This window comes from Cryptomeria japonica, chromosome 1, assembly GCF_030272615.1.
Source record: "Cryptomeria japonica chromosome 1, Sugi_1.0, whole genome shotgun sequence".
In the NCBI taxonomy this organism is placed as follows: Eukaryota; Viridiplantae; Streptophyta; class Pinopsida; order Cupressales; family Cupressaceae; genus Cryptomeria; species Cryptomeria japonica.
This window is the reverse complement of record NC_081405.1, coordinates 339,518,493-339,527,896: the sequence shown is the minus strand read 5'-3', so window position 1 is coordinate 339,527,896 and position 9,404 is coordinate 339,518,493.

Here is a 9,404-nt window from a genome sequence, read left to right as displayed (position 1 = left end):
ATCCTTTTTTTTTTTCTGAATGACTAACTTTTTAATTTTTGTACAACACTGACATTCAAATTTAAATCAAGTCAGCTTTAACCCAGAATTAATTTTCAGCTTTGGTAAATGAAGAGTCACTGACCTAAAACTGAGAATAGAGAGATTAAAATGAGATTTGTATCATCTAGATAATGAGATTAAGTTCCAGCTCAAATTCAGAACAAACGTTCTCTTAGAGAGAAATATACCATTGCGCTACCTATCAACTCTACTATACCAAACTTAAGCCTTAGAATTCTCTCTGATCATATTCTTGGATGAACAAGTACATTGCTTTATTTTAATTTTTGACAGAAAAAGATGAGACGCTTCATTTATCACCTTTGTAACATAACATTAATTGTTTTTGATAATAAAAGCAGTCAAAAACGAGGGGGCTGACCCATGGGTACAATTAAGAGAACAATGGAAGGACCATTGTCCGCAAACAATCAGCACAAAAGCAGCCTTTTGCCTCTATCAAAAACAAAAACCATCATACGAGAGTTTATCAGCAATAAAATACTACCAGTCAGAGTATACTTCCAATGCCACGCAGGGCTATAAGCATTAAAATATAAACATAAGCTGAAACTAGACCTATCCAGCCTACTACACCGCATAGACAAAAAACTTCTCCACATGCAGAAAGTAATTTTTTTTTCCCACGGCTCTTCTTAAGGAGCAGCTTCTTCCCCCATTCCTTAGTGAGGAACTTGAACAGGGCTTTAAAGTCCTCGTCCTCCTTGCTTTTTCCTTTGTCCGCGCTATCCTGCAAAAGGCATAAAGTAGTGGCCGAGAATCTCATGACATTCAGAGCGAGTTTAGACACATCATGCATCTTGGACTCCGTCGCCTCCAGTCTGCTGGTAATCACCTGCAGGGTGTCAAAGAGGGCTTCTATCTTTTTCCCGAGCTCTGCCAGGTTGGGATCTTCTTCCTTCACACTACTGGCCTCTTCAACAACTAGCATTTTCTCAATCCTGAAGGTCGGGGAAGGGAAATTGGCAGGTTCCGGGCTCATAGAGGCGGCCGGGCTATCGGAAACATGGGTTGAGCTCACAGAAAGGTGGGAATGTTTGTGTTGGGCCTTGGGGGTTTTATCAGTCGGGATGGAGTTGCCCATGTCGTGCGAGGAAGAGGGGTCTCTTAGGGATTTATCAGAGGGTTTAGAGGCCAATCTGGTAGAGCGGCGGGGCGTGTTGGCGTCTTCGGTAAAGTCCGGGTCCGAATCAATTTCTTGGATTTTAACTTTTTTAGGAGTTCTGACCTCCTCCGGGGAGTGATTCTTGGTTTTCTTGTTGGAGGAGCCAAGTTTCGTGCAACGGGGGCTTGAATCATTAATGGCCAGAGGTTGGGTCAAGAGGCCGACATTTTGCACAGAAATGGAACGGGGTGGGCAAAGGGCGAGGTGGAAGTTGAACAGGCAGAGCATAAGGCCCTAGTGCAGGATAGGAAAGTCTTTTCCTTTCTTTTTGGCTTCAGCTATATCTTTAACGTTAGCATCCATCGAGTGCAATAAAAAGAACGAAATGGAAATGAGGTCTTTGTTCCTCAAATGGTTTAGGAAGGGGAGGTGGTAGTAGTAAAAAATGTCATACCTGCCTTCGAGCATAAAATACTTCATCACAATGTAGCAGACTTTGTCCCAAGGGTGCGGGAGTTCCTCTCTATTAAAGCCTCCAGCCCTCTTGACAGGGTTCTCGTCGTGGCAGAAAAACTGGTTAAGGCTAGTAGAGTCCGCAATGCGGCTCTGTTTTTTCCATTTTCTGCCCTCCATTGAGAGGCCAGTAGCTTGGGCTATGACCTCTTCGTTTATTTCGAAGGAGATTCCTCCCACAGTCACCATTCTGTCCTCCCAGGAGGACACCAATTGTTTAGAGAGTCTCTCGTCGTTGCCCTTCATGTTCTCCATAAATTTGTCAATGCCTCCTTCGGTGGACACGAACCAGGCCGCTGGTTTGGCTTTGAACTCCTCAACTTTGTTGGGTTCCAGCCTGAGCCTGTCCCCCCCCATTTTAGAATCCTCCAGCTTCACAGTTTGAAAATGACAGAAAGCCAGAACGCAGAGCTAAAACAAACTCAAGACGAAATGGTTAGAAAAAATGTGCTAGACTTGGGTTAAACGGTTGTAATAATCATAGTGATTATTATCCTTTAAGGTGTCATAGATATCGCTGGCTAGAGATCTACTTGGAGCGTGCGAGCCTTTACTCGGGCCAATGTGAGTTGACAGCTCGTTGCTCGGGCCAATGTGAGTAGACAACTCCTCAACGCCGCCTCACATGAGTAATCATTCCCGATGTCAGTCCTTTCTTTATAAATTCGTCCCCTGTGGTAGTGATGACTCCGCATATCTCTGCTACATGTTCGTCTGTGGTAGAAATTGGAGGGATCTCTGCGCCAATTTGAAAAAATTAACATGTTTTCCTTCATCATTGGGCGGAAGGGTTAGTCCTTTCATGGCACAAGGCTTTTTCCTTATCCAGGATTTCCTTAACTGTGATTGGCAGCATATTGGGGTTCCTCCAGCATCGTAAGCCCATCTGCAGCCTTCCTTCAGCCGCCATGGAATCCGCCGCTCTATTTCCTTCTCTGAAGATGTGGTCTATGGTGAAGTCCTCCATTTTGACCAGCAAGTGCCCGATATCCCTCAGAATGGGTTCCACTTTCCACCCAGCTGAAGCCTTCCTTTTGATAGAGTCGATAATAACTTGAGAGTCTCCTTCAATTTCCAAATGCTTTATTCCTATGTCGTTAGCCATTTTCAGCCCCTAGAGGAGTGCCATTCCCTCAGCTTGGGTGACCGAACTTTCATTGAGGTTGCCAGCATAGGCTGCAACCATGTTCCCTAGATGATCCCCGATGACTCCACCACCAGCTTGACTGTTGCATTGAGCAGAGCCATCAAAATTCAATTTAAACCTGGGAATTATGGGGGAAGACCACCTAGTCATCTGTCTCTTTTTCTTAGTGTTGTTGAAATGGTCGAAGCCAGGGGGGAGCTTCCAGCCGCGAGTGATCTTCTTACCCGTCTCATCAGGAGGATAGGGGGGGATTTTCCATTTTGTAGCTTCTAGATTTTCCGATATCAACTTAAAGCAAGTGAGGGCTACAGAGTCCAGAGGGGTCTCAGTGTCTCTGAAAATTATGTTGTTTCTCTCCTTCCACAAAGCCGAGCAGATGTGCGGAGGAATTTGTTTCTAAAGTTGAATGATGAGGGGATGATGGGAAGGGGGGGTCCAATCAAACACAAAGTTTTTTATATTCTTGTGGAAGACCCAACACAGACCACATTTCTGAAGCGTGACAGACCAAATGTGAGCCGCAAAGGGACAAAAAATAAAAAGGTGCTCAATAGATTCCTCATCCTTTTTACATAAGTTGCATCTATTGGGGAGATGGAATCCCCTCTTTTCCAAATTATCAAGCGTGAGGGTTTTGCCATGCATAAGGGACCACCAAAAGAAATTAATTTTGGGAATTAACTGAGGGTTCTAGACTTTCTTCCAACCTTCTGCATCCACAGGGTGTTTTAGGAGCTGAGAGTATGCAGATTTGACCGAGAATTGGCCCAATTGAGTCTCTTTCCAGATGAAGTTGTCTTCGTTCATGGTCATGGGAATTCTAGTTTTCAGCAATAAAAGTTGCAACTCCTGAGCCAGGGGGACCAGGTTCGGTTGATTGCTGCAGATGGGGACTAAGTCCTTCCAACCACTTCCTAGGATCAAATAATCTGTAGCATAATCCCCCAGGATAGCCTTGAAATGGTTCCTGATTTGATGGAAGCGAGTGTTGATAACGGTCTATCCTCCGTCCAAAAGTCCTCCCAGAATCTCACATTTTTGCCATCTCCAAGCTGCCACTTCAGACCTTCTTTGATCATCACTATGTTCTTTAGGATGTTGTTCCATAATTTGGAGCCCTGGGGAAGGTCAGAAGTGTTGAGATTATAAAAGAAATGCTCCCAGTCCAGATACTTAGCTTTGATGATATTGCACCAGTCCGCCTCCCCTTTAGCCAAGGTCCATCCCACCTTGGCAATTAGCGCCTTATTGAGAGCATTGATCTTTCGGATACCCAAACCTCCCAGAGATTTGGGTAGACACACAGTATCCCAGTTGACCAGAGCCAGGCGTTTCTTTTCCTCTAAGCCAGTCCATAAAAAGTTCTTTTGAATTTTTTCAAGTTTTTCTCCCATGGTCCCTGATATTTTGAACATGGAGAGGAAGTAGACCGGAATTCCTTGTTGGGAGGCAGCGAGGAGTTGGAGCTTACCCGCGCTACTGAGAAATCTCCTTTTCCATTCTGCAAGCTTTTTCTGCATTCTTTCCAATATAGAGTTCCAGAAGGTGGGGGTGACTTCCTTGACAGTGAGAGGGAGTCTCGGGTAGGTCCCCAGAAGAGTAGCCATTTTGCATCCGAGGATGGATAGGATTCTAAGTTGGAGGTCATTTGGAGTGTTGAAGAAGTAAAGATTACTCTTCTCATAGTTGATACATTGTCCCGACGCCTTGGCATAGTCCTCCAGAAGGGTCTTCCAACTTTTAGCCTCCATGACAGAAATTCTGCCAAAAAGGAAAGTGTCATCCACGAACTGCTGGATATTAGTAGGGGGGAGCGTGGAGGCCGCTTTGAATCCTTAGAGCCTACCATTGGTGACTAGATGAGTCACATTTTTGTTTAGGACTTCAGCTATCATGATAAAAAGATAAGGGGATAAGGGGTCGCCCTGTCGGATACCCTTCTCAGCTTTGAAGCCTCCCCTAGGAATCCCATTAATCAGGACTGAGAATTGGACCATGGTAACACATTCACGAATCATACTCACCATTTTTTTGTTGAATCCCAGTTTTAAGAGCACTTTGAAAAGAAATTCCCAATTAACCTTGTCATAAGCTTTTGATATATCAAGTTTAAAGGCCATACCTAGTAATCTACTCCTATCCATGGAATGGATTATCTCATGAGTTGTAATGGCGGCATCCAGAATTTGTCGTCCCGGGATGAAGCCTTTCTGAGACGGACTGATAATTTTTTCCAGGAAAGGTTTGATTCTGTTTACAAGGACCTTGGAGAGAATCTTGTAAATGGTATTGCAGAGGCTTATGGGTTGATACTCCTTCAGGCAGCTGGGAGTGGTGGTCTTGGGGATGAGGACAATGAAAGTGTTGTTGATCTTTTTAAGCAATCTCCCCGTTTTCAAGAAATCTTGGACAGCTTTAATAACATCATAGCTAACGATATCCCAAAAGTCCTGGAAGAAGGTCGGGGGGAAACCATCCAGGCTCGGTGTTTTATACGCTCCCATAGCAAAGACCGCTCTGTGAACTTCCTCAGAAGAGATGGGGGACAGGAGTTGCCGGTTGTCGTCTTCCTCAATGGCCATTGGCAGTTTACTAATGAGGCAGTCCTGGAGCGGCGAGGTCGTTCCACCATCCGCATACAGACTGGTGAAAAAGTCCATCGCGTTCTGTCCAATCAGAGAGTCATCAGAAAACTCCTAGCAAGTTTCATCCTTAATACTTTTGATGTAATTCCTCCTCTTGTGGTTAGACGCTGATCTATGGAAGAAGGCAGAATTTATGTCCCCTTCTTTCAACGACTGGATCCTGGATCTTTGTTTCCAATACACTTCCTCCTTGGCAAGGATATTTTTCCAGCTTTTGCGGCAATCTTCCTCCTCCTTCAAAATGGGGTTCGGGGGGTTACCAGTAGCCATTAAAATTTGAAGTTGTTCCAGTCTGGATCCCAGGTCCTTTTCACTTTTAAAGATGTCTCCAAAGGTGTTCTTGTTCCACCCTTTGACTTCCCTGCTGATTATCTTTAGTTTCTCCATAATTTTGAACATGGCAGTCCCTTGGATCGGGGTGGACCACCAACCTCTAACCAAATCCCTGAAGTCAGGATGGGAGGCCCACATGATTTCATAGTGGAAGGGGGGTGGACCCTGGTAGGGTCTGTCTTTCCAGTGGAGAAGAAGGGGGAAATTGGTGGAGATCAGGAATCTATCCAGTCTGACTTGGATGAGCTTTTTGCTTTTCCTATTATTCGACCAAGTGAATGGGGCACCCTGAAGGTCAATATCCACTAGGTTTGAAGCATTGATGAAGGCGGCAAGGTCGCTCATGCTGTCCAAGAAATCCTCCAAGCCACCACACTTCTCGGAAGGGTGGAGGGGGGCATTGAAATCCCCAGCAAGCATCAACCCGTCCTTCTGATTAGTCATAATGATCTTAGAAATTTCCTCCCACAGGTTTCCTCTTCCCGCCCTAGAGTTGGGGGCATAGATGTTGAACATCTGCCAGCACATATCACCATAGTGGAGAAGCCGCTAGGAAATATTGGGAGCTAGCAAATAGCTTGCCTTTTATTTTAATGGGATCCCACAGGGTAGCAATACCTCCAGACGCACCCAAGGCGTCAACATACAGGTAGTCCGCTCCAGGCCATAGTTTACCAGCAATTGCAGTGAAGGATTGGGAAGGCATCTTAACTTCTTGAATTAGACAGATGTGGATTTTCATCTCAAGAATGAGTTGTTTTATGGCGAACTGCTTCTGGGGGTTGTTCAGACCCCTTATGTTCCAAGAGAGAAACTTCATTTCTTACTTTTGCTAAGCCCGTCCAGGGTCAATTGTCTGCCCTTTGCAATGTCCCTTGCCATCACCTTGTGTCTCAAGACTCTTACTGTAGGTCTCCCAACTTTGCTTTCGTTTCCTCCCACATCAGCTTTCTTGGCTTTGACTTTCTTCTTCTGGGTTATCCATTCTTCGTTATCCGTCTGAGGAGAACACGAGGGGGATACTTTCAACGGAGTTGCCAGGGAGTTTCCAGAGTACTCCTCTCCATCCCTAGCTGTAGGGGAGGAAGGGGTTGGAGTGGTGGGTAAGGAACTTCCAATCTTGAGAGGTTTAACCACAACTGGGGTGGGGTCAGGGAGGACATGGGATGGAGGGGAGGCAGAAGGGCAGGGGATGGGGGACATGGTGAGGGATACCGCCTGGGGGATCTCCCCCTCTTCCAGGGTGTAGTTAGAGTTTTTGACTGGGTCCGCTGGGGATTTTAAGATCTCAAGAATCTTGTTTGTGTGCTGGTAAACTTCAAGAATAACATTTTCAGTAGTCAGCTCAGGAGGGGCTGAGGATGACAGGTCACCAGGGTTGATGGGTTCAGCCCAGATGGCTTTATTCTTGGTCTTGGGTTCTGCTACCACAGGGGCTTTACAGTTCGTATAGGAATGCCCCTAAGTATTACACTTCTGGCAGTACAAGGTGGCATTTTCGTAAACAATGGCCTGGGACCATTTTCCCCATTTGGCCTTTAGGGAGATAAAGTTCAGGAGGGCTTTGTTGATCGTAACATTGACACAGAAGCGAGCATACACCAACCCGGACTTGTTGAGAGTGACTGAGTCCGCTGCAACAAAGCAACCAAACGAGTTTCCTATCCATCGGAAGATTTGTTCATCCCAGAACTCCAGAGGGAGTTCGGGTAGCCTAACCCACACTGGGGCCATGTGGTTTAGTTCTGCAGAGGGGTCAAAACCAGGTTTCCATTTAGCCATGGTTAGGAAGTGCTTTCCATAAGCCCAAGACCCCGACAGGACATAAATCAGATCCTCCTCAGTGATAAATTTGAATAGAAAGAGTCCCCCCGGCATGGCTGAAACTTCCAAGCTTCCTTTAAGCTTCCAGCGAGATTTTGCCCAACACCTGACCATGGAGAAAGCAGCTAGCTAAGCATCTAGCCCTCCCATTTTGAAGGATCTTTTATTCTCATTCATCACACTTGACCCAACCCCCTATTAGATACGTGTATTACCCAGGTCGGAAGGAGAAGAAACGACCAACTATCGCCAAGTGAAGGGAGGCGGCGATTCTATCCATTAGGTTGTCCGGGAGTTTGATTTTCGTTCCGTCTTCCGTTTGGGAGGAGGAGGCCACAGCATCAAGAGGGAGCGAATTTGTTGACCCAAGGAGGGCATTCTTCCAGCTAGACTTGGGATTCACCTCCACAATCTCCTTATCCGTCTAACCGGTAGAAGTTTCCTGTCCGGAATGGGGTATATTCCTTTCCTCCCCTTTCGATCCAGAATCAGTCAGACTTGGAGAAGTGGAAAGGGTGTGGAGACTGTCATTTTCTTCTGTATGATCCACAGAACATGGGGACCCCGCAACAAGCTTGGTGGCATGTGCATCGATCGTGGAATCAGGCGTTGGGTCCAGCAGGGGAGGGGGGGCCTCCCCAGAGGGGGCGGACATCCAGGCACACAGAATCTCAAAACGGGCAGGAGAGTTGCAAGGCGAGAGAGTTGCAAGGCAGGAGAGCAGGAGAGAGTGGGAGAGCGGGAGAAAAGTTCTTTCAAAAATACTGTACAAAGTGGAGTTTCCAACATTAGTTTAACATTAATTGTTATTAAGCAAACATAATTGCTTTTCCTTGTGAAAAAATTATATAAGAATAAATATATTTTTTAAGAGTATTCATATTGATTTTGAAAAACGTATATTAATGTCTCATGTTTTAATAATTCATATACTCAGATTCAGTATAAGGTAGAGGTAGACCAAACTCAACATTATTAATAAATAGAGGTAATTCTTTAGTTCTGCATTATTATAAATGTAGAGATGGCCTAAACCATAAACTTGTATACTGTAAAGGTAATACTTAAGCTATTTATTACGAGAAACGTAGCAGAGCGAGTCTCTGATATCTTGAAACCTCGTAATAGAATTGTTTTCACAATTATTTTAGATATTCTTCAAATTAACCCATTCGGTTCTATAGCACTGACACTTCACATCATGTCCAAGCAAATATTACACTTTTAAGAGCAGTACCACTATTCAAAAGAATGAAAATTTTGCAGCCAATTCCCAAGTCTTCCATTATTATGTAGTCTCTTTAAAAAGTAACCGAACCAATTTTCGGACAGTAGTTTCTTTAGCTTTAGCAATAGATATAAATGATTTGCAGGTTTAAGAGCAATAACACTGTTTAAAAGAAAACCAAAAAAATTTGCATACAATTCTCGAGTCTTCCAGTTTATGTAGTAAAAGAAAAATCTTCAAAAATTTATGGAACCAAAATTAAAAAATTTGGGGGATGTAGATCCTTTAGCTTTGGCAATGTACGTATAATTTCTACCGTCTATATCTCTCTTATTTCAACTTGACACTGGTAGCAAGGGCCACTATCCTTCCAATAAATAAAAATCTATTTTATTGGATTAAGACCATTGTACCCAAAGTAAAAATGGACAGATTGGAGCTGCAACAAAGGCAATGATGAAAAAATAAAGGCAAAATGGAAATTCAAAATAAAAATGCCAATGAAGTTCAAGCATTAACTGTTGCAGAAGCCAGTCATTAACGTCA